Raw genomic sequence first — 26,271 nt, 5'->3', positions numbered from 1 at the left:
GTGCGAGTTTGTGTGTGCACAGACAGCACAAACACGCAAGTTTCACTGCGAAATCCCTTAAGGTCAGTAGTGAGAAGATCATTCAAACACTGATTTCCTAAAAGAACAGGAATGCGAGTAAGTCCTAAGAATGCCTCATTAGAACCAGGTAACACATGCATAACTGAAGCACATAAAAGTTTTAATGACTTTCCTAATGGGTGGAAGCAGCAGGTGCAGAAAACTTGCCTATTAGGCCACAAGCGATGAGTAGCTCTAATGCCCCAGACCTTTAGAGGTTTCGTTGTGTCTTGAAGCTGTAGGAATAACCTTTGTGTGTTTTTATGCCAGTGACTGCATCACTCTGTATGCTGTTAAACTTGTGGTTTTGCTGTGCATGACCTTGCGCCTTATTTGCTGAAAGTGTTTTGAGTGCTTTCATGGGAACAGAATTATTAAGCAATAGGCTTTTCCACGGAGTTTATCCTTAAACCATCTGAGAGTTTAATGAATATTAATATTCTACTGTTTTTTCTTCTGTTCTTCTTTAATAAGGAGGTAATATAATCCCCATTTTACATATGGAAGAGAAGTTCAGAACATTTCACATTAAAAAATGAGAGCCACAGTACAAGGAGACCAGGATTTTGGATTTCATGCTATTTGGTACATGCTGATTGCCAGCAGCTGTGAGGAGTTGGTGCCAGGCTGGTGGGGCACAGTTGTTTGGGGGTACTTGTGGCAATCAGTGTTCAGCTGGGTGGGGCAGGTGGAGCTTTTCAGGTGCAACCTGGGAGGAGCTTTAGGAGGCGGTAGTAAAAGGGGTTTGAGGTAACAGAGAATGTTTGGGTTTTTTTCTCTTCTGTGGAGCTCTCTCTTGTTCAGGAGTGCTAGTTGGGTTATGGGGAAAGACTCCTGATTCTGAGTAAGGGAAAACTGCTGAGAAGTGCCTGAGGAGTCTGAATGCAGGACTAGGGGGGAATGCATATGTGATGTTATGTTTAACTTGCCTTTAGCTAGCTGATGGGGAATACTGATTATGGGATAATGTACAGAAACAAAAAAAGATGAGTGTATCAAATCTTCCATTTCTTTAGGATTCCTAAGCTTCTAAACTCAGGGAACCTTTACATGGTTTGGAGCCCTCTTCTGAAGGTAAGTGTCCAGTGTTCAGAGAATGTGCAAAACTTTATTGTATTTGCTATAATGTACAAAAATAACTGTGTGGAAAGACCACGTGAGAAAATGTTTGCTCTTTCTGTGTAAGGACACTGTTTGGGTTAAACATTTGGATAATGGGGACCCTGGCTTCTTTCTTTCTGTAAGTTCTTGTCTGCTTCTAGTTCTTAGTGGAGTAGCCTGGTCTCTTGGACGTGTGATGTTTGCTATTTCTTTCCTTTCAGCACTTAGTGCAAATTAAGCTCTATACTCCTGCAGTTTTTGGTTCTTCTTGCCTCCCTGTATCTTCAGCCAGGCTGACCTATGCCCTTTATTAGCCCAGCTGCCAGCTCATAGTAACTCTCTATTGTATGAGTGTATTTAGGTCTTGCATGCTTGTCTTACAAGTTCACAATACTTTCAAAATATGGATAACAGAAATTTTATGATGCTGGTGAGAGCTGCCTGTGAAATTAAAAGTCTGATTCCAAAGTCCAAGTATGCTAGAAAAATTCAGTGGATTAGCTATTACACTGTGCTTAGCAAATCAAAGTATTTTTTACTGGAATTTTTGCTTTCTGAAGTTCTGGAATTAATTTTTCTGAAACATGTAGCCTGAAGGAGCTACTCGACAGATGTATAATCTACAGGTGCTACAGTTCTGCAAAATTCTAAACTGTCAATGAGAAAGTATTTTTAAGGTTTTTTTTTTTTTGCTTTTGCTTAGAGTGGCTGGCATAATCAAGTAACCTTGATTATGCATGATAAAATCAACACCTTTTTAATAGTTTGGTGCACAGTCCTTTGGAAAAGGCAAAGAAAAACGAACATTTTCTTGTTGGAGTCTTTCTAATACTCCACATGGAAACAAACGCCCTTGTTTTTCTTCTCTATTCATGTCTTTATGAGGAACTCAATCAGCTGTTTGGGTTTTCTTTGTTGGAAGTTAGCAATGGAAAAGAATTCCTTCATTAGGTGACTTAATGCCCCTCACCCTCAGTATAAGATTATTCTCTGTTGTACACTTATTTTGTCTAGTCTTATTTAAAGTGAGAGCTATGCTAGGACTTATGCTCTTTCCTCTGAATGACATTTCTGAAGCTGAAAATGATTAGATTATCAGGCATGGTTTTCTGCTTTACAAACTAAATTTTTATTTACCTTAATTTCATCTAACAATTCTTTGTGAGAACTTCTTTATTATGTAAAATAACTTTCAGCTCCTGAATAAAAGTTAGTCTGTTTTGTTTCCATATGTTTACATATGTCTCCAAGAGCTACATTTTCTATCAGTCTTTTGTTTCCATCTAATGGACCTAAGTCAATTTAAAATTTAAGGTTTTCTCTTCTTACTCCTGAATTAGTCCAGGAAACTTAGCAAATGTTCTTCTTCCCCCGCAAAGTATTTGCAGATGGAGTTAACTTGTGAGTAGCTTGTATTTATTAGTTCTTGAACCAAAGTCCTGTAACAAACTGTCAGTGATAGCAACTGGCAACAAGTGGATCCCAGTGAGTCTTAGAATGTACGTGACTTATTTTCGATGAATGTTATTATATGGAGTAGTGTACTACTGAAGAGGGTGAGTTTTGGTTGGATTGTTTTGAGTTATTCTAAACAAGGGTGTGCTTCTGGAAGTTTTCTGGAAGGTATTTACTTCCTTTCCTGTACTGTAGCTTAAAACTCTTCAGTTGTACTGTCTCTTGCTTAATCCTTCAGCTTTCTGTTCATCCGAAACCTGGAGTTGTTTTTTTCTCGAAGTTTTCTTCTCAGTTACAATTTTTCAAGCTTGCCCTATGTCTCCCTGACACAGTGTTCATTTAAAGATATTATTACTCTTATTTCAAATGATCTGTGGAGAAGCTTTTCTTAATTGATACTTTCTTCCCATCCCTTGCTCTCTTTTCATTCTTTCTCCCACTCATGGCAGAAAGAACAGGATCACCACAATGGCAGCTAATAGAGGTAGCTCATACCCGATTCCCTCAGTTTTCATTACACCTCCAAAACGTATTTGATGGACCTTTTCAGGCTCTCTTAACTGTGTTTTAGTAATTGCAGCAGACTCTAGGGCATGCAGGTGATTGAGGCAGAAATGGAATGTGAGTCTGCATATTGACTGCAGTGCAGAGAAACTTTTATCTCTGAATCATCCAGGCCAAGTAGGTATAGAATGAAAATTTTCAAGCAGAAGATGACATGTTCTTGCTCTAGGACTACGGAGTATATGGAAGTAACATTAAAAGAAGTTTTTAAAACACATCTCTCTAGAGTTAGACTTCAAAGAAATATTTATTTCTTATGGTTGGCACCAACAGGTCATTGGACTTTTCAGTGTTGAGATGGAGCTTATCCATTTACAAATCAATGTACATGCAGGATATTTTCTGTAATGTGATTGCAGATTAATCCTTGGTAACAATCTGCTAACAGAAAATAAAAGCACCTGCATGAAAGTTATCTATGTCTGAGCTGCTCACTCAAGCACTTCTGGGCCTTGGAGGGTTTGGTCTCCTACTCCCAAATGTAGATGCCTAAAATGAACTAAATTATAGTGCCCTGAGGTATGAACTTTTGCTAGCAGTGACTATAAAGGGAGTCTGAAAGAACAAACTTGCATAGAGGTGTAAAATCATAAGTAAAAGGACTGCTGTTTTAAGAATAGGTAGATACTATTTTTACTGAGATCAATAAGAAAGATGCATCTGTATGTATCATAATATTATTAAAATTAATATTGCTAAAGCATATACTTAGAAATGCTGCACTGATTTGAGTGAGGAGGAAAAAACCACAAAACCACAACCTTAACTTTAAGTCGAAAATTATCTGCTCTTATCTGTCATCTGTAAGCTTAAAATTTAACACAAGAAAAGCTATCTTTTGCTGTCTGTTGCCCATGGTGATACGTAGGTGCTAGTAAGAAGAATAAAGGAAAATCTTGTGGAAAAATATGTTTCACTGCACGTGTGGAGCATGGCTGTAATGGCTGACAGAAATTGTTTAATAGGAAAATGAGTCATCTAAGCCTGTAACAGCCTCTATCAGTATATGCATTTCTGAGGTAATAGAACTTGGTGCTCATGCAGTGGCTTTTTACAGCATTAACTTTGAGACCTATTAGGCTCTGGAACAGTCTCCCATGGAAAGTGATAGAAACCCTATTGTTCAAACTTTAAAATGAGACTGCAAGGTGGTGAATGTATGTTAGAGAGCAGTAACTCAGAGATTAACTTGGTTGAAAGAGATGGACATAATAAATCGAATTCTTTGGTCAGGCTAAACATGTAACTTTTTCTTCTTTAGGTTTTCCACATTAATGGACCAGCTTTGTTTGTCATGGAGTGCGCTACTCTAGCCCTTAAAGTCTTAAAAGTACAGTTGTGTACAGGGTTTTATTAATTTCTATACCAATAGTTTTAGCTGCTCTGTTTTGAAGCTAAAGTAGTTTTTATTTTGCAAATTTTGCAGTAGCCGTGACCTCTTAAGCACTTACAAGCTTTTGTCTCCATTGTGAAGTCCACTGCACAGTCATAAACATAGAAAAGGCTTTACGAACTCTCCTGATAATCTTGGTAGTCAACTAGAGTCAGTCTACGATGTTCAGATAAACATATACACCTTTTTGATGAAAGAAAACTAATTTTACACTCATCCTGATATTTTGCCTTATTTAGCAATGCCTGTCCCACTATTGCTCAAGCTGGTTTGCTGAATTCCTGTGCTGACAAGCGAGACTTGAAAGGAAACCTGGAGCTGGGGCTAGAGGGAAAATGGCAGTCTCTTGAGAGAAAGAATATTGACAAAACCATACCTTAAGCATTCTTAATTGTAGTCAGTAAAACTTGAGTCAGTGTAAATAATAAACTGCTGATGGGCATAAAGGCTACAGAGAGGTTAGTCAAAGCTCCTGGAGAATTAAAGCATTTGAGAATTGAAATACTGATTCAAGATATATGTGGTAATCACAGCTTCTAATTTTTCTTTCTGTTTTAATTTTTTTTACCTGAATGTATGTTAAATTAAAGGTCATTAAAAGATTTATGACCAACTAAAAAAAAACGAAGTAAAACCGTCTTGCTACTTAGAAAAGAAAAATCTTCTAGGGAACGGAAATGTAACAGTGTAATGCCCTGATCATTTTGGTATCAGATAAAGAAGTCCAAGGTGTTTAGTTTTAGTTTAGTAACTTTCATCTTGTTTCTTAAACAGTGATGCAGTATTTAAGGCTACCTGTATACTCCAACAATTCAGATGTTTTTAGTAAGTGCTTAATGATGTGAAAATAGAATCCAGACAATTTTTTAAATCTTTTTGGTAAAAGGCATACTGTACCCTTTAATTCTTGCAACCCATCTCTCTAGAGAGAGGAAGAAAGATAATGACTGTCACAGATAAATGCAAGCAAATGTAAAAAGCATGCTCATATTAGCTCAAGCTGAGGTTCTGTGTATTGGAGTATCCTGCTTGCAGCAGTGGCTACTGAAAGCTGAAAGAAGAAAGTACTTCCTCTGCTCTTTTGACCAGAAAGGCAAGAACTGTCATATCCTTTTGAGGGGGGGGGTGTGGGGTGTGCAGGAACAAGTATATATCAGAATATAACACCTATGTAGGATTTTATGGGTTGGAGTCTGTGGGCATGTTTTTTTTATTTTTTTTATTTTTTTAATTTTTGTGATAATGAGTTGAACTTCTAAAATAACCTTTCTTTTTAGTGCTTTCAAACAAGCCTTTAAACCTTTTTCTTTTCTGGTAAGAAAACATGTACTTATTTTTTACTTCTGATTTTTATCAAATTGTGTTTTCTGCCTAAATCAGGTATAAGGTTTGAAAATCTGCCTTCACATAATAGCATCCAAATAGCAGAAATCAAGGTGATTTTGACTTGTATTTCAGCATTGCAGGATTAATTTGAAATCACAGCCTTGAGGTAAAAAATTAGAATAAATTTTTTAGGCAGAAGTTTGGAATCTGATGGTAGATCTCTATTGGAACTAAAAATACCTACAATGTAAACTGCTCAATTTTCCAAAGTAGTTGGTTCAAAAAACAGGCTACCACTATGTGAAATGCCTATCATTATTTTAGGGCAATAAATATAATACCAAAATATAATAGTGTGTTTCTCAAACTCTGAGTTTTAAGATATAAAGAACATGAAAAATCTCTGCTGCAGTTATGTGGTTGTGGTTTTTTGCTGGAGGAGAGGTTTAGCATGAAAGAATTATTACTATTATTCATATGTCTGCTGCAACAGTACTGGATAGACCTTGACCCTATAATTTTTACACCATGCTCAGAACAGTAGAGATCTGTTAACCCCTGTCTTGAATATAAACTTTGCAAATATTTCATGAGTTAGCCAGCAATTAATTTTTCTTTCAGATAATGTGTTCTCTTTTTGCTTGCTTTTCTACTTTCTTTCACTGTTTGTCTCCTGAAAATCTTTGTGGTTAACAATAGGCTTCACAGCTCCTTGGAGGAAGAATACTGTGATCACTTTGCAAAGAACCTTCATATTGTACAGTTCAGCTCTGAGGGTGTCTCAAGTCAAACAGTGGCAGTGGGTGCTGTGTTTCCTCAGGAACTGCCACTGCCCTCTAACAGAGGCAGCAGAAGCCACATGTGTTGCTTCACAGTCCCTGTAGTTTTGAGGCCAGTGTATAAATTTACACCACCTGTTGATCCTGGCTTGAAGTAAGGACTGGACCAAAGAAAGTCATGGCTGAGAAACTGGCGTGTATTTGCTTCTGATGATTACTAGGGTGCTCGTCAAGGTAGTGTATGCCCTGCTAGTAGTACATTCTGGCAGTAGTAACTCCTCAAACTTCATCAGCCAGAGGCACCTGGTCATACTGGGTCACAGCCTTAACCTGTCTATATAAGCCTTTCAGGTCTTCTTTCACCCCTGCTATAGTCTTGCCAATAGTTTTCTCAGTGTGGAAATTATAGTCTTAAATATGACTATTACTTCATAAAGAAACTGAAAATTAAGAGGAAGAAAGGGAACTTGTTGCAAATAGCATATGGATTTGGGGTTCACTAAATCAAATGATGTTGACATAAAAGTGAAACACTGCAGAAATATTTGATGGACTTAGGAGGCTTTTTGTGTTGGGTCAGTACTTTCTCTACTGAGGGCTTTGCTGAGAAATAAGCTTGTGTGCTTCACTTGTGCTGAATTTAAGTTTTTAGAGGTGTGATATTGATATTATCTGACAGGTCATCAAGTTCAGCTGAATGAGGTGAGGGCCAGAGTGAGAGGGACTTTAAAGTTCCATTTTTACTTTTTTGTTTGTTGGGTTTGTTTTTGTGGTTTTGGTTTGAGTTCTTTTGTAGGGGTGCTGGGGGAACAGGGGGAGTCATGGGAAGGGAGTGATATATCTGCCAAGTTTATGTTTTTGTAACCTGCCTTTTTTTTAAGCATAATGTAGGAACATGAACAAAGATGATTGCAAGACTGTAGTTGTCAGGGAAGTGATGAGATGTTTGGTCTGAAGTGCAGCACGTGCTGCCCCCTGGGGGAAAAACCAAAATCAAAAAGCAACAAACTCCTGGAAGTGCAAAGGATGTATTTTCCTTTTGATTAATGAGAAAGTAATTAGCAGGTAGTATGGTTTTAAAAAATTATGTAAGGACAGATAACAGATGAAAAATGTCCTTGCATGTACCTTTGGGATTATGACGAACCATATTTGGAAGATACCATTAACAATAAATTATTCTTACACAACACTTAATATTTTTCCTTTTCTTTAACATGTATTCTGTGTCATGGAAATGAAAACTAAAATGCAAGTCAGTTTATTTATTTTCCTGTTGTTCCAGTTCCGTAGAATATAAATATTAGGTGTATGAATAGATTTAATTACCTTTGGAGTAACCTTTTTTATGTACTCAAGAAATTCTGACTGCAGCTAGAAAAAGGTGGTGGAAAAAGCTGTCCACAGTGGACATGAGTCTAGACATGAGGTCTTCCTTGCAAAACCTTAACTGACTAGTTAGAACTATAAATGTTATGCCATTGATGAAGTTAATATTCTGAGAGTAGCCAAATTACTCATGCCACAATCTTAGAAAGCAGAATGTGCCACTAGCTTCATTAGTACATGCTCTAGGATGACATGTTCTCAAAGTAGAAAGTATCAGTGAAGTGCTATAAGCTTGTGGCATGCCTGTGGCATTTTGGTCACTGTACAAGGTGAAAAAGGTTAGTGACAAGTGTTCAAGCGAATAGAGCAAAGTCAATATGAAGGGCAGTTAAATACATCAGGGCTTGTCAGTGTGAAGAAAGGAGTCCAGACTGCATATAATAGAAGACTTTGAATCTGTGAGTGGCATACTAAAGTGCACAGAGTGTTCCTGTCGCTGACTTTGCAACTCCTCGTGGTAGATAATTAAAGGTTGGCACAGTGTACTTGGGAAATACCACCATTTGCTTCCCTTGATCTGATGGTGATCAACACAGGCAAAATTCTGGCTAGATGGATCTTCATTCCAAGCTACTGTATCTGCTCACATTCCTATGTGGATAGGCATGGTTATGTTTGCGGATGAACAAGAATTCTACTTAAGGTCCATAAGTCAGGAAAACAGAAATGCAAGGTCTAATGCAGTGTTGGGAGTAGGGTTGGGGAGAAGCAAAATAATTTCAGCAGAGAAAAACAGTTACCATTTACAATGTCTTCTGTTAGTTCAGTAGAATTTCATATAAATAAATAATTTTAGGTTTAAATTATAATGCAATTCAAGCTGAAAAAGTGAACAAAAGCCCAAGTGACTGTGTGATTTGTGAAACAGTACAGGTCTTCCATCTTTTGAAACAGTCTCCTACAGTGCCCTACATTTCTCTTTCCAGATACCACAACCTTCTCATGCTGTGTGGTTTTGCAGGTTCACTGGCTGTTGAAACTGCAGGATTTTCTTAAAAGTAGAAGAGTTTTACTCAATGTCAGTGTTGTGGCCACAGTTCTTATGGACAGTGCTGTGTTACATTACAGTCCTCTGTGCTACATGAACACTGTCACGGTCAGCTGGCTGGGAAGCCGGGATGCACTATCCTATGGCTGGAGTATCTAAAACTCCAGAAGCATTTCCACCTTGTTAATCACACTTTGGTTGCTGGAACTTGTGGTGGTAGCTCTTTCTGTTACATAAAGCATCAAACTAATGCCATATAGCTCTTTCTATTGGCAGCTCTGTCAAGTGTGTTTGGTTGCTCTGACCTATGAACTGGTTCCTTAACAGTCACATGTAGTTAGAGTTTAATGTACAAATCCTGGAACTGCTTCTGAGGAATAGTTTATTTTTGCTTTCCAGTTCCTAAAGGAGTCTCAATCTCCAGTCTCCTGAAGGAGTCTGAAGTGTCATCTGCTGCAAAAAGTTGAAATTATGAATGACAAGTGGGGCAGCAGTGTTTGCATCCTGAACCTGATGGAGAGGGTCTGAATTACCTGTGGGAAAGCAAAGGCAGTATGACTGCTTTCAAATTTCATGAGTGAATTACAGCTAGGACTTATACTTGCTACAGCAGAATACCTAGGTTCATGCACCAGTGCAGGTCCGCTCTTTAGATGTTACATGGAAAATCTGGTTTGGTTGTCAGACTGCAAATTCTAAACTCATTTCACAAGTGAAAGGTTTCAGCAGAGTGATTCTCAGTAAAGGAGGGAATTTTGAGCACCTTCATAAATGCAGCGCTGGATGTCTGCCTCCACTGATGTTCTAAATTTTTCTTTTCCTGCCAGAAATCCTTTCTTTTCTAAAAATATTTACTTGACTCTGCATACTGCTGTCTAATCTAGAGATGGATAATATAGTGCTGATTTGAAAATCCCGACTGGTATAGGACATAAGAATGACCTTTTAAAACATGGCTAAAACGAGTTGCTTTGAAACAAATTTTCAAATTGAATATGCTCCTCTGGGTATATTGTGGTTTCTATACCACCAACCCCTACTCCTTCCCCCCTGCCCCCCTTCCCCTAACCACTACTGCTGTCCTAATCTTCTAGACCATTTTGTACCCTCCTCTTATCCTAAGTAAAATACAATTGCTGGCTCTGATATTCATTAAGTGATAATCCAGATTAATTCAGACTTTGATGTAGAAACAAGTCCTATTTCAGCTGCCAAGAAATCCAGATCACCCCATGGAAAATGCACGCACAGATGCACGTACACATACACGCACACACAGTATGTAGAATGCCTTAAAGAAACTGTAGCTAACCACCTTATTAGTATTCCTCCCTCCTCTGTGTTTCACTTGCAGCAACAGAGGGCTGAGCAAAATGCAGTAGAACAGGGACAGAGACAGAGCTGGCAATCATCTCGGTGCAGGCTGCTGAATGTAGGGGGGTGGGGGGGATGCAGCAAAGCAAGATTAATAACCTTGCCATAATCCTGTGCACCCTGGAAGGAGATACCTCCGGTGACTGAGCTGTTCTTGTCTTGATTAATTGGACTGAGTGAATGAGTGGCTGGCAATCCACCTGGTTTGAAGGCGACCCCCTGGATTTGCTGATCTCTGAATCCTCTACCCATCTGGGAAGGTAACAGTGAGACATACCATCTGCAGCACACAGAGCAGCTATTGGAGGCTACTACTGACAGTTTGCACTACAGTTTTTTGGTGAGCAAGAAGCCAGGTACATTGTACAGTAGGATATTTCTGTGCTGAAGCTACTGAATTTCACAATCTGGTCTTTCAGCAACCCCCTACGCTCCGTTTTCCAATTGCCTTTGAGTTCTGGGCTTACTTTTGGCATCGTCTCCTGGACGCATTTTGCTGGGGATGGAAGAGCAGTAAATGGAACCTTTGAAAACTAATTGTTTTGCTTCTGTGTGACTCGAAAAAAGCTGAAAGAATCAAATCCAGCTAGAGGAATTTAAATTTCTTTGTGAGAAGTTTACAGAGGGACTGTATAAAAGGTAAGTCCAGGGGGTTGTCTACCCCTTCTGTTTTCTTGTTTGTTTCCTGCTTGTCTGCTTGAAGTGGGGGAAAAAGGCAAAAACATTAGTACTAGGTGCATAGGAGTGTGGTGTTTGTAAAGTCTTCTTGTAATTTGTATCTCCTTTTTATATCCTTTTCTGTTCCTCCCCCCCCAGCCCTGCCTTCTCCCCTTGCCATTTCCACAGTAAAAATGCTCGCAAAATAATGATCTATAGGGCTGCTGGAAAATGTTAATTAAGTAGCACTAGAAAGCTCCTTTCATTTCAAAGGTATTACAATTTCTAGGAAGAGAAATCTTTTGTATTGAACAAGCTAAAATATTTGGAAAGTATTTAGAATGGGCAAGAAATATAGCTCATACAATATCTTCAGTAGAAGCCTCCATATTTTCATAAATCTTGTCTAGTTTTTTTCTTTGCATTTCAGTCAGCTCTGGAATGATGAATATGTAAGCAAAAAGCTGCTTCTGCTGCTGTTAGCCGAAGTAGAAGGTGGCAGAACAGAAATTTTAGGATTTGTGCATGACTTATGTGAAGTTCATCTGTTTGCTTCTCATTATCCTTTTGAATCCTTCTTCCTTTTCCTTTTTTTTGACTACAGAATTTATGAAATATGTAGAACCAAACAGTAACTCATACAGAACAAAGTGCCAATCTCAGATGAGTTCTTGTAGGCCATTAATTTTTGGGATGGAGGTGCTTCTAAGCACTCAGGTGACCAAAGTAAATTACTTATCTAGCATTGCTCATGGCACTCCAGATTTTCTGGAGATCTATCAGTCATATTGCTCTGGTGCTACTCAGTGTTTAAACCTGGCACTTATCCTCCCACCCGCACCCCTTTCCACCAATGCAGTTTCTGCAGGACCAGTATGACTGTTGTAGCCTTTCCCATCTTTCCATTGAATAATAGAAATAAAATACCATTGTATTTCAATAGAATCAGAGCTCTTGTGCTTTGTTTTCTGTTTTTTTTTTTTATTACTGCACTGATAGTACTTAGCATTCCCAATGAGGTAAGAAAACCATCTGTAAATACATTTTGAAGGTGCTTCATTCTCCAAATGGAGTTACTAGGTACTCACGCCTCCTCAATTACATGAATATGAATGACTAATATTGAAGGATATGGTATCTCTTTTAAATATGGCATAGCTGGATATTTAGTGTAAAAAGATGTGGATCAAAATGCAGTTCTACTGAATAAGCAGATGATGAGGGGCTTCTATGTGTAAGTATACATATGTAATGTATGTAAAGAAATGGGGAATTACGTCATATTTATAAATACAAGGACACATCAAATAGGATGATCCATTTGGTACAAAGAAGTATAATGACCCTTCTTGTAATAGATCCTGTGCTGTAAAGCTTAAAACTTAATGAAAAGGCTCTGCTTCAGAGTAATCAAATCACTTTATGTTATTGCATCCTGTCAGTCAGTCCCTCTATTTCCCACTGGTTTTGCATAATAACTTTAAAGATAGATTAAGGAAGAAAAGAGAACTGGTCATAGGTGTGTTTCTCCTCATTTTCTGGAAGTGATGTTTCTGTGTTGCATGTGCATTTACTGGATTATGATTATGACAAGCAAATCTTTCTGAGCAGGATGCAGTTTGCCATAGTTTTCCCTCACTGTACTTTCCTCAAGCCCCCATTGCATGTAGAACAGCAATCTCTTTCATCAGGCAATGAGCTATGCTCTCTTTTAACTATGGGGAACAATCTGCATGTAATGAGAGCTAAAAAAAAAAAGTGGGTGTGTGTGAAGAAATGACAACTCGTGATTTTTGAAGCCTTATCCTGGTTTTAGAATTGAAGTATGGAACGAGACCATCAAAGCAGAGATGTTGACTGGATGAAAGCATGGGAGAAATGTTCTGCCTGGAGATGAAACTTTCATGTTCTGGTGCAAAAGACAACACATTTGCTCCACTAGTACTTCTATGTATTCTGATGTGTGAAATATAATTTTAGAAGTGATGCCCTAAACCAAGTAGAAGGGCAGTCACTTGTATGCTAGAAAACTGTTAGCACTCTCTTCATGATGTCCAGATGTTATTAATCATCTATCTCTGGTTTTGCATGTAGTATTATCTCCTTATATATTGCAGACTAAAACAAATGGTGGTTATTTGGCATTTTAACAGATTCACTGAAGAGGAAACTTTGTGCTTTTCTCCCCCTGCTTCCCCAGTTTTGTTGGTTTATTGGATTTTACTTAGAATTTTTCCTGAAATTCAATTCTGATTTCCTAATTAAACTGTCACATTTAAAATTTTTTGACTTTGTTTGTACATTGTGTACATGACCTTAATATATAACATAATATGTTATTACAGGATCAGTTTTGATTTCTAATACCATTGTTATTTTTATGGTAAGAATGGAAATGAATACTCAGTGCTAGCAGGTTTTATGTGGGAACAGGCTTTAGCACCAATTGGACTGTGTGGTTTGTTGTTTTTGTTTGTTTGTTTTTGTTTTGTTTTGGTTTTTTGTTGTCGTTTTTTTAGAGAAAAACACCAGTAGTTAAACTGTTAAAAGAATGTCAAGTGTTTCATCTTAGTGGTCCTTCAATTTCAATTGCATTTCATAGTGTAATGCCCCATATACCTTTAATCTCACCTAATGTGGAAACTGCTTTCTCCTCTGTGCTCTTTGGTTGCTTATATGAGCTCAATCCACTACTCAAATATCTTGTTGAAATGTGAAGGGATGGCCTGCACAGATCTAGTAGTGTATTGTAGGTAAAGTCTCTCAGTAGGAATGCAGGTACAATGACATTCATATGAGCTGAATTGTCTAAATGTTCTTTTAAGAATAAGTGGAAGATATAGAAAACCGAAATTTCTTTTTCACTTAGTTCCAGTTAATTGAACATCTTCCTTTCCTTGTTGCTGAAGTCAGCCAACCAGGCACTAACCTTCTCCAGCACATGTTTCTGTGTTTCTAAGACCCAGGGTACTTTACACATGAATTCCTTCTTCTTTCTGAAACAAGCTGGGCTGACAACTGGTAAGTAAATCTTGAAGCAGTGTAGTGGCATGCAAGCAAGAGGAGGATGGGAGAGAGGAGATGTACCAGCAATTCCATGATTTAAACCAAAAGAACAAGCTCTGTGGGATTGCAGAACATGTCGTTTTGATTGCTGACTCATTGTATTGGTCCGCAACATTGTCTTACACTAATGTAATGACACTGGGCCTGGTTTTGAAATAATGAGGAGGAAAAGAATAGTAAACACACATTGCTTATGATTGTGTACTTCTTTGACAAACAGTATGATTGTTGGAAATTCGTGTACGTGGAGTTAGGGTTCTTAAATCTTTAAAAGAATTAATAAGTAAAATTTAGTTTTTGCCATTTGAGGAAAAAAATGAAGTTACAAATATATCTTTTCAATAGACAAGTTAGTTGGCTGCAATAAATTACACTTTTCTTGTATTACTTTCCTTCTAATTTCTTCTGATTCTGTGTCAAAGGATAAAAGTTTAGGATCGAAGGAGTCCAAAATTCCAGTTCCTGGGCTAGCAAACATGGTAGATAATCTGCTGCTTCAGAGTTTTGAGTTTAAAGCCAATTAATTTTCAACTTTCAGTATTCCTAGTTGGAAGTGTGAAAATTAACTTTGTTTGGGAGATTGTTTAATCTCTTAGTTTTTCAAACAGATAGGTTGTTTAGGGGAGACACCCATTGTGGTGCTACCTGTTATTTGGCCTTTCACAGATTGAGGTAGCCAAGAAAGCATCTTTTGATAGGTAAGAGTTCCTTATATTTTTATCAAATTAGCACAAAAAACTCATGTACCTTTGAGGTGTATAACAAAAAAAAAATTATTTAAACAATGTAGCTTCCAGGAGTGGTCTGAAAGAGTTGTGTTGAGAGCATGGTATACATGCGTAGGTATTTGCTTCTAGAGGCTGTTACTTTTCATGCTGCTGATGGTGATGGAGTTCTCAAAGTTAAGATTCAAATGACCCAGTAGTATGCTCAGTTCTGTACAGCCATTTCATATTGCGAAGGAGGAAACTTACTGCTTCTGTGTGCTCAGAATCTGCAAGATGCTGCCATGAAAGAATGCTTGCTCCCAAACTTAGAGTAGTTATGTAAGGTAGAATCCTATTGATCCTGGAGGAGGGTGGTGGGCAGAGGTTTCTTCAGAACCTGGAGACTTTCTCAGAACATGTACTGCTAAGGCAGAATTGTAGCAAGAAATCTAGGTCTCTTCCCAGTGTATATTGAATAAACTTTTTGTACAGACAACCACTATTCTGTAATTTACCAAAGTTTCTTTACTCAGTTGGCCATCGATGGTAAGTATTGTTTTGTATTTTACGTATTGCAAAGGTTAACAAATTTTTAAAGCAAAAGTGTGCTTTTAAATGAAGCTCATAACTGCAGACATGAAGGACTTCTCTTGCGGCATTTTTGACATATCTTTGAGTTTGTGAACTCTGGCCAGGAAATTTTCCATGAAACTCATTCTAACCTCTTTGATAATTTAAGATGTTGTTTTGGTAGGTTAAATTTGTCAAGGGCTCATGAAGTCCAGCACGTACTAGTAATTAGAGAATCAGTTCCAGTCCTGTTGTTTGTCCTGTTTACAAGAGTAAGAACAGGATTATATAATTCTTTGTTTAGCTTCTCTGAAATTGCTGAGTTAGTGTGAAGTAAGGGTACAGACAGAGGTGGGAGGACAGTAATTTTTATGGAAATGTTTGCTTAATTTTATTTAACTCCCTGTGGGAGCAACCCCTCCCCCTTCTCTTGTTTATTTGTAGGAGAAAATACGCTTATTTTTCATAGAATCCTGGTTTGCTTTTTTTGAATTTGTTTACCAGTATATAATCTTTACTGTCTTTTCTGCTGTCTCAGGAAGAAATTGGTTAAACGAGAAAGAAAAGCAACACTTCTGCACTAGAAATGTGATGGTTCATCAGCTTATTAAACTAATAAGACATTTTGGTATTATTAGGTAAACCTAGGGATGGCACTTCTCTGGGTGATTTCCATTCCCCCCTTACTGTTCTTCAGTTAAGCATTGTTGAAAGCTTCACTAGGAGCTTCTAGTTGAAGGAACAAAGACAGTGAATGTTCTGAGGTTAGGCCTTGCTACAGAGGCTCTCACACTAAGGCTGCATTTGTTTCAACCTATTTTTTCATGTTCTGGGGAGCTACTCATGATAATAACTGTGAATTTCACATATACCTTTAAATCTTCACTATACCCTCAGTTATTTCAGGAAAAAATTTATGTACTTTGAAGCTAAATGATCTACCTACTTAACCTGGAAGAGTAGCTTGCTTCTGAAAAGCAGAAAATTCAGTAGTAGAAACTGGAAAGAAAAGGGTGGAATGGGTGAACTCAAAGAAAGAAGGAAAAACACTGCAGTGATTACCCCAAAGACAAAAGTAGCTTCATATTCTTGAAAAGCATAGGCAGTGATTGCATCACACAGACTGCACGTGGAAGAAAATTTTAATTTTGCATGCAACCAAAGTGTATTTTAGCAGTTTGAGTGGGGGGGGGAAATGGGTTGTAGAATGTTCTTTTTAAGCACCTCAAGCGTATGTTTCAGAAATAACACTTAGTCAGGATTCAAGTCCACATTTTTATTTTAAATGGGAATGGAGAGATATAGCAAGGCTAATAACAGGAGTGGCATTATTAAAACTCCATAAAGGATTTGGAGATCTCTCAGAAAAAGCTTTGAAAACTTAAACCTTGGACTTGGCTAGTTGCTATCTATTTCTGAAAACAAATGAGCAGAGAGATTAATTTGGAACATGTTTGAGTGAAAGGAATGTGTGGACTAGAGAAGAGTGCAGACCCAGAAAAGCAAGATGCCTTGTGTGGTTAGAAATTTTTATAGGTATGAGCTAAAATTGAGATTAGATAGGATTTTGGGGAGAATTCTAGTGGTGGTAGGTTAACAATAGTTAATGCTAGGATCAGTTTAATTCAGGAAACCTGAAGCAAACTAAGACATCCAGAAGAGATAATTTAAGCGTAGGTATGGAAGAGCCTCAGTATCCAGAGATAAGATTCAAATAAAGTGATTAATGCATTGAAAATTTGTATCATAAATTATGAAGTAATATAACTGAATGGGAAAGTATTTTAACTTCTGGAAAAGAAAGTATGATTTCTGGGGTTCATGAGTTCAACCTTAAAAATTGCCACAGTCTATGTAATCACCCCTGTCTTCCAGTGAAAAATGTAAGCCAAAACTGTTAGTTGTGACAATCTTTAGTGACTAAAAAAGTCATGAATGACTTTATATTTTTAGCTCTAGAATATGCAGAGGAATTTGGCTGAGTTTAATGTATAGTTGGATTAACGTAACCTGGCTGTCAGGTGGTAAATACTTTTCTTTCTCCTCTTTAAGTTGCATGTCACACCGGATCCACATGGGGGTTTTGCCACTGAAATTTCAGTGGATGCTTGTAGTGGAGTGGGCTGTGTATGGCAGCGCTGCTCAGAAGCACCTCTTGTTTTCCTGTGACCTGTGGGAGAGTATCTGTGCTATTTACTGGAGAGTGAAGAGGCCTCAGGGAGCAAGGACTGCCCTAGCCCTCCTTGGCTCTGTCCTGCCTTGCAACTACCCTGTAATTTAGATGAGTGGTAGGGGAGAGACAGTACAGCCTGACTCGTTAGCTTTTCTTTTTCTCCATTGTCAATGATAGTCAGGGCTAGCTACAGTAACCTGATGCCCTCCTTTTACAGAAGTCACAACCCTTTCAGGCCGCAAAAGATCCCTTCAGACTGGGATTCCCTTGACAATCAGCTTTATAGTTTAAGCAGCTTTATGCAATACTGAAAACAGTGACAGTTGAGAGAGGTAACTAGGAGACTTCTTGTATTATAAATACTTGTCTTGGGAATGTGTACTTAAGGGTATTAAGCTGCCTGAAAGAGTCACTTAATCTGCCTTAATTCTTCTTATTATATTCTTTTTCTGAAGTAGGCGGAGATGCAAGATCTTTTTCATTTAGGTGAATAGAGAACTTCCACACCTGTGGAACACACATATGTATGTTTCTACTAGACATGTTTACAGAATGTAGAAAGACAGGAGAAACTGAGTAAAATGTCTGCCCAAAATACTTACTTATGTAATTTCCCATTTGAAATCAGAGCTTTACTGTGAATCATGAACATTTCAACAATTTTTCCATCTGGAATGTAATAGAAGATTTTTGAGATCTAGCAGTGGAGAAGCCTAACTTTTTTCATTACCTCTTATTTGTCAGTGACATAAACTTACAACTTTGTCTTTGTCTAGGAATGAGCCAGTTTGTAATGTTTATGGTGGTATCAGCAGGAAATATTCTTCCCCAACACCACCTTTCTCTTCACCCTTTTGGATACTGAAAGGGAAACTTCAGAAGGAGAATGTTATAAAGTGATGGCCTTGAGGATGCAGATGAAGTAGAGATGGATAAAACTACTGCTCTGATATTCATAAATGTTTAATTTGCTAGTGGAAGTGCATTTTTTGTTATTATCAAGGGAGGAGAAAGTGCATTTTGGCAAGTCATGATTTTTCTAAATCTATGAATATTTGGAAAATACCACACATTTCCAAATGTAACAAAAGTAATTATTTTCTAAGGTTATTTTGTCCAGGTTTAGTATCTATTGTACAATGAGAGTCCTCTCCTATTTTTTGTCAGAAACCATGCCTGAGCTTTTAATACTTAAATTCTTTTACTTCTGAATTTTGCTGATAATTGTCTCTTTCTTCCTTTCTTTCTGTATTGTTTAACTGTAATTGGTGTACTAGAAGGCTGCTTTCATGATCTTGTCCAGGCCCTCAGGCAATGGAAATGAGTAGGTAGTTCCAATAGGGTTGTCAGTTTATGAGAATAAACATTTGGCCTCCAGTTGTTCTACAAATTATTGTCTAAATAGTACTTTTCAAATGTAGGTACATTTCTGCAATCACTTCAGGCTTAGGCTTTTTTAATTATTTAAGCCCAGTGGTAAGCACTACAAGAGGCAGTGGAGAAAAGGTCACCAGAGCAAGAAGATCATGTCTTCTACAAAAGGCCCTGATGTTCCATTTGATTTTAGTAGGATAATGCAGAGAGTAGAAAACATTAAGAATTTAAGGTTACATGGGCTTTTTACCATTGTTAGTAATACGACTGGTAAATGCCCTTTGTAACTGTAATACTCTGTTTGAATTTTTAATATGACAAAGGAAAAGAAACGCTTTGTTTTGTTTTCTAAAACAAATTATGAACATACTCATACACTAAAAATATTTTGAGCAAGACTACTAGTGTCATACTGTGGTGGTTTGGTTTTCTTTAAAGATCTCATCTCAAGGTCTGCTGCTTGAGCTGTTGGTTTTTTTTCTCAGATCTCTAGAGCCTCAATTTTACTTTAAAACTTGAGGTTATTGAGAAGTTGATGTGTGGGTGATATGAGATGAAACTAATGATTTTTGTCCTTGCTTTTGTCCCAAATGGGAAATCTTTGTTGAATTCCATTGTTTATGTAGACAAAAGAAAATAATATACCTAATCAATGCTCTTTTTGCCCTATTCATTAGACATACTAATCCTGAATAGCACTGGGATTATGTACTGCATTTAAATCGAGGGTCATGATCTGGCCCTTTTAGAGGGAGCAGGCTCTTTTTCTGTGGCTGTTGACATTAACAAAGTTCAAGTAGGTATGGTCAGAACAACAGTCTTATATTTGATATACTATAACCTTATGCAGCTACTTTGTGATCTGTTTTAGTTGCTTTTTGCTTTCTCTATGACCAGTTTTCCTGTAGGGTAAAAAGTGTATAGATTTATATACTGTATAGACTACTAAAACTGTTATTGAGCTATTGCATTAAGCTGGTAAATTGTTACCCCAGTGCATGGCTACTACCCCTCAGAACAAAAATGAGAAGCTTTCCTGTTACCACCTTGTGTACTTCTGACATTTCTACTATTTCTGATTAACTTGCTTTCTCTATATTATAGTAACAAATATCTTTAAATGGCATTTCATTATATATGTGATGCCCTGAGTTTCATGAGATGAAGAAATACTTTTGCTTGCTTGAGGCTTTCAATTTCTACTTACAGGCACTCAGCAAGCAGTAATTTTTTGGAATTTGTTGTTGAATGGTCATTAAAATGCAGTCATTTTGTGAGACAAAGCAATACCTCCCTTTAGAGATCATGCTATTTAAATTGGCAGAACTGGAACAAAATAGGATGCACAATCAACACAATGCTGTAAGGGTCAAAGCTGTGGTTCAGATATTTGGTGTTTTACTGCCTGTGACCTTTAAAGCCAAAATTGTTTTATTAAGCTGCTCCTCCACAGGCAGGAGTGAGGATCAGAACGCTAGAATTGCCTTGCTGCTGCCTTTTGCATTATGTTCATTGGATGAATAGGCTTAAAACTACACTGCAGTAGTGCAGGATGGATGGGGAAATGGATCATGTCGGAGATGCCTAACTCTGAACTATGTGCAATGAAACCTGTCTAGAACTGATGCAACTGGTATTCATATTGGAGAGGGCAAAAAAAATTGGTCACTATGTCAGGATAATGGGCAGCTTTTGTGCCATTTTAGGGTGTAAGGAGGAACTAGACTATTAGCAAGGCTAGTTTTGGTTTTGTTTCTAAATATTGCTGTTGTTAATTATTTTTCTTTGGTTGTTTGCATGGCCTGTGCTGATAAGTATGGAGATGAAATACAGAAGCAACTTCTGACTCATTCTCTTCCACAAAGGCTAGTTCAAGAATAATTTGAGAAGCATTAGGCAAGAGTTGAGTCACTGAATCAACTATGAAGTTCTACTTGCTGTATTGGAGGCTATGTCTTCCTTTCCATTGTTTTGCATAGCTCCTGGTTCAGTAGTGGGTGTGAAGATCCAACCATAGTCTGTACAGCAGTGTATGCTAATATGTCGTGTTACAGATCTTGCTCTGGGATTGCAACGTTGATTGTGTTTCCGTCAAGGGTAGAAACAACGGAAGTAGAACTCTGGGTTCAGTTTGAACAATAAAGATGAATATTACAAAACCCACCCAGGTTTTGAACTGCTTTAATTGCCTTGTAGAGGTATAGGGAAACCTGAGGACAGACACCTCTTTCTGAGAACACTGACTGGTAAAACGGAATAGTCAGACTGTGCAGCAGCTTTGGGGCTTAGAGATCCTGCAGCAGTCCAGTCAGCTGATCCCAGCAAAGCATCTAATTGCAGTGTTTGGTAAAGTAAGTCCTGTAGCAAGAGTTTTAAAGAAGGTAAGTCTGTGATGCTTGAACCTGTAGTCACAGATTTAGAGGAACCTCTGCCCCCTGAGGATGATCCATATGGCATTTGAGTATCAATATTATAGGCTTCCATCAAAAAAGTAATAAGACTCCATGGTGGTCACTCTTAAATTTGCAGAGTATAATAAAACATTAATAGAGCATATTTCTGTTGTACTTGTTGAACCATTCCATAGCATTTAATGTTTGGGTATAATTTTCTACTGAACTTGATTGGAGGATCCAAAATTAGGAAACTATGATTAAAAAGCAGATTTCCACAGCTACCTGACTTAGTATATATTCATTTACAGGGCAAATACATTTAAATTTAGGATTTTATCTAGATTTGAAGCACAGAAAAACAGTGAAACATTTTACCCTATCACACCTGTTGTGGTATAGAAGATGTGTTTAAAATGTTACTTAAACTTGCTGTTAACATTATTTCTATATTTGATACTTTATCTATATTAGGTAAAACTAATATCACAGCATTGTAATCAGCAGAGGATTTTTGTGTGTGAAATAGGGAAGAAAGGTGCACAAAGATGGTGGCTTTGACTCCTGTTTTTGGAAATTAATGCATTAAGAACTTAAAAATTGGTAAGAGGTGATGAAACTGTGTGGGGCTTGAAGTTTTCAGTTCTCGAATATGGCAGAGGCAAAATTGAAACAAAGCATATGCGTTCATTAGTATATACATATTCTTCCTCTAGAAAGTGTAAACATAAAATAAAAAAAATTCCAAATCTGAATAAGATGAAACACTGAGTTCAAGGCAGTCCCTACCATCCTCTGCATAAATATGGTTTAAATAGTACAATTAATAACACTTCAGTCTTGTTATCATATGCTGTCCCTGCCAGAATGAGGTTGTGTCTGTATCGAAATACTTGGGCTACTTTCTTTCATGAAATAATTTGAATTAACTTTGTGTTTCAACCTCAAACCTTCATAAATATGGATACCCCTCTGTCTCTGCTGCTTTTCTTGTTTTCTTAACACTGCATGATTACAACTTTTTCAGACTTTATTCAGAGTAGCAAAGTATTTCTTTAGAAGCGCATTCCTGTTCTTTATATATACAGCTAGAAGTTATATGTGTATATATACACACACACAGAGCTATTTCTTCAGAAGGTTCAAGTGCTTCTGTCATAATCACTTCTGCTACAACAGAAGCTGATTTTCTGTTCAAAACATTAAAATCTCTTGTACCTGTGGGGTGAACAACAGCTTTTTGGATGACCTTTTTGCTTTTACTTCAGTCGGTGGAAAGAAGGTCAAGTTTCATCTTTAGTTGGAACCAGTCTTCCTTACCCTGCCTTGTCTCCAAACATTAGTCTCATGTTTGCCAAACCATAGCCATTTCCCTCCTCTCCCATAGAATTGTGTTTTCTCTGTAAGTCTTTTAGGAAGACTGCATCTCGAACCCAGCATTAAAAGACCATTTAAGTGAACCCTATCTCTATTTCAAATCCTTTAATCATTTCTGTTTGTTCCTTTTTTTTTGTTCTGGGCTTCTTACTGAGTTTTATCGTGACTGAAAATAGACAGTTTAAAAATTGGTTTGTTTCCTTGGTGACCCGGAACTGCATGAATCATAGAATCAATCAGTCATAGAATCATTTGGGTTGGAAGGGGACCTTGAAGATCATCTAATTCTAACCCCCCTGCAGAGACACCTTCAAGTAGACCATAAGTTCTTAAAGAAGTGCCACTTCTGAATTCAATTTATCATGGTGCAGTGTGAGCCTTGGGAACACCGAGTTGCCAGCAGGGCTCCTGAAGCACCAGTTCAGCTAGTTTCTCTCACCTAAATGCAACACGAAAGGGGACAACGGGGTGGGGAGGCAGCCTCAAGGTACTGCTGCAGGGTCATGCTGACGCTGGGCAGGGCAGGGCCCCTGCGGAAAGAGCCGTGATCCCCGCCTGGCTGAGCTTGTTAAAGCAGCTGGTAAGCAAATATACAGTGGTGGTGCTAACAACTCATTATTTCATTAGCTGTGTGTGTTGTCATGGCTTAGTGGGCTTACAGGCAAGCACATAAGTTCAATAAAAATTAGGTAAATTGCGCTTATTACCTCTCCCAATCTCCCCCATCCCTTTTTCTATAACTGTAACTTCTTTTATACAGAAATATAATTTATTTTTTGCCCACTTTTGATCTAAAAAGCCAGTTGAAGTTTAGGGTATTAAGTACTGCGTTAAGAAGAGATGATGATGACTAATTTTGCTGAATCAGTTCACTGAGTAGGGAAGGAACCGAGCAGTAGAACAATGACCTAAGCTTACTTCAGACACTGATCAACCAAAAAAGAGAAGGCCTTCCTATTTAGAGAAAGTGTTGTGAGGCTGCTGTTTGTGGTGTATTAGTTTCGATCACTCCTGCTGATCATTTTGTTTATTTGTATGGAACTGGACTGGCTAATGTAACTACCTCTACCCCTGTCTGTTAGAGGTGCAGAGGTTGATGTTTAAGTTACTTGGTTTGATAGAGACTAAAACAAGCCTGTAACTATCATGAATAATGGTTATTTTCACCATGGAACAATTGAAGTTTTATAAAACCCATTTCTTTCCTAGATGAAAGAGCACAGATGCTCCATACCTGTCCCCTTCATATTTTTTAATTATTTTTTTTCTGCACTGTTTTCTTCACCACAGGGTTCTTTTGCTAGGTTGGATTTAGTTAGTGTGGGGTGTCAGAAAATAAATGGCAGTACTTTGGGTCTACCAAGTGCTTCTTGAATTTCTAAATGAACAAACAACATTTCCTCTTGAAAGAGAGAGACTGTTTATATGCTAGAATAGCTGGTAGGGTTAGAGTTATCCTCAGGAATCAGAGTAAAATCCCATTGAGACAAATGTCAAATGTTCAGAACTCTTGTTTCAGGTTTCATGTAGATTTAGGTGTGTATAAGCACATTACTTTTACTTGGGTCATGTTTTAAGGTACTTAAGTCATAGGGTCTTAAACTTGGAAGAGCTGAAGTATTCAGTTCTATCCTAAATGAAAGCTCTTTAGCTAAGTGCTCTGGCCAGGAGCTAAACCTTGTGAAAATTCCACAACTGTGAAGTATTGAAATTTTCTGTAATTATCTCAATTTGAAATTGGCCCAAATAGAAGTCATGACTGTAAAAATTAAGCCCATGTTTTTATCAGGAAACCAGTCATGTCCAGATTCTAATGGTTTGGAAAGTGATCACAAATCTGAAGTGTACCTCACCAACAGTATAACAGAGTATATAGTGAATTGGAATAACATTTTCCATTTTTGTGTTAATCCACTCAACTCTTGAAGTACAAATCTTATTCTTGCTTGCCATATAGAACTAGCCTTGCAGTAGGAAATTCAGCGCCTTAATTTACAGATGGGCTAAGTGATTTCATAAGTCATTAATACTTATGAATCCATAAGTGGGGAAAAAAGCTCACTATTCTACTTACTCCAAGTGTGTGTGCATGATTAATTTTAGATTCAACCTGGAAATACGAAGTGGTCTCTTTTTCTTTTCCCTACATTAAAAAAAAAATAAATCTGCATTTGTTAAATGGAAGTGTCTATGAAGTTTTCTAAGCTTAGAGTAGGAATAGTCCTTTCAGGACTATCTTGAAAAAAATTATGGAAATAGATCTATTTTTCTTGTGGATTTCTTTCAACCATCAGATTTTCTTTGAGAACCACCACCAGTCTTTGCTTTTTCTACAAGCATTAGTCCTTGTGGCAGCTCATTAAATGGCAGTTGATGCTAAGACTATATGTAAGTGAAAGGTGCAAATCAAACCTATATGCATAGAGGACTGTAATGCAACTGTTACTGGTAATAAGATACATTGAGATGATGGAAGTGATCTGAATTCTGATATACAAGTGGAGAAGATGGATGCTCATAGTAAGGCACACTAGAGATTTATATTTTTAAAACACTCTATAACCATTTAAAAATATTTCTCTCAGCACCTTTGTTATAAAAAAACAGTAAACGGTCACTTTCCAAACAGAAAATAATTCTGAAATATTGGTAATTTTGGTGTGTTTTTGTTGGGGTAACACTTCTAGAGCATCTTGCTACTAAGCTAACTCTCACTCATCCACTAAGTTTTCATATGGGTGAGCCTTTTGGACATACAGTGTATTCTGGGGGCTTGAAACCCTGTGCAACATTGGGTATTTCAATCAACAAAATATTACAAATGCTCCTTCAGAAAAATCCATCTGCATATTTAAATTGTGCAAATAAAATAAACTTGCAATGAAATGTGCTATGCTGTACTCTGTGACACAAATAAAGGTATTTTTTTGTTTAGGATGTTAAAGAATGAATGAACAGTTCAACACTTGGCAAGCTACTTCTGTGTAACTCTTCAAAGGATTAGAATAGAGGTGTGAAGTAGAAAAAAATAATTACTGTTTTCTTGGTTCTTTCTTTAGCTATAGAGTAATATCAGTGTCCAAAAGATGCAATTTACAGCATTGTAACTGATTCCTTCTCTTGCTTAGAACTGGACCCTTATTAATAATTTGTACAGTTGACAGTAGTTTTAGAGCTTTTTTGAAAACAGTTATTTGCTTCCACTTCTATCTCACTTTCTTTTCTTATCTGTGTAAACTTTGTCCTTTTCTGGGAAGAAAGGCATTTTTCTTTCCCTCTGGAAATCTCACTTGACATTTAGCAAGGGATGTTTGTAAGAATGTCAGACTGATGAGAGCTGTTTGCTGAAGTCTCATCATGTTCATTCAGCTGAACAATATCTGTTGTTAACAGCCATAATTATTATGAACAGGTTTAAAAGGACAAGCTTATTGTTGTACTTTGGCAACATGCTTTTGAGCTGCTGGTTACTCAATAGTAATACTTGGCACATGACATCGCTTTTTATCATCAAAGTGCTTACAG

General features: G+C 37.4%; 1 protein-coding gene across 1 annotated transcript in view; it reads left to right on the top strand.

The window, feature by feature from the left end:
• Positions 1–10,496: 10,496 nt before the first annotated feature.
• The window catches only part of LRRC4C (leucine rich repeat containing 4C), a 491,415-nt gene continuing 475,640 nt past the window's right edge, over positions 10,497–26,271 (top strand). Inside the window, exon 1 of the mRNA XM_018082944.1 lies at positions 10,497–11,068. The gene's annotated coding sequence lies outside the window, so the exon portion shown is untranslated. The remainder of the gene's footprint in view (positions 11,069–26,271) is intronic.

This window comes from Manacus vitellinus, unplaced genomic scaffold (genome assembly GCF_001715985.3).
Source record: "Manacus vitellinus isolate BGI_N305 unplaced genomic scaffold, ASM171598v3 scaffold_6_pilon, whole genome shotgun sequence".
In the NCBI taxonomy this organism is placed as follows: domain Eukaryota; kingdom Metazoa; phylum Chordata; class Aves; order Passeriformes; family Pipridae; genus Manacus; species Manacus vitellinus.
This window is presented reverse-complemented; position numbering and strand designations above follow the sequence as displayed.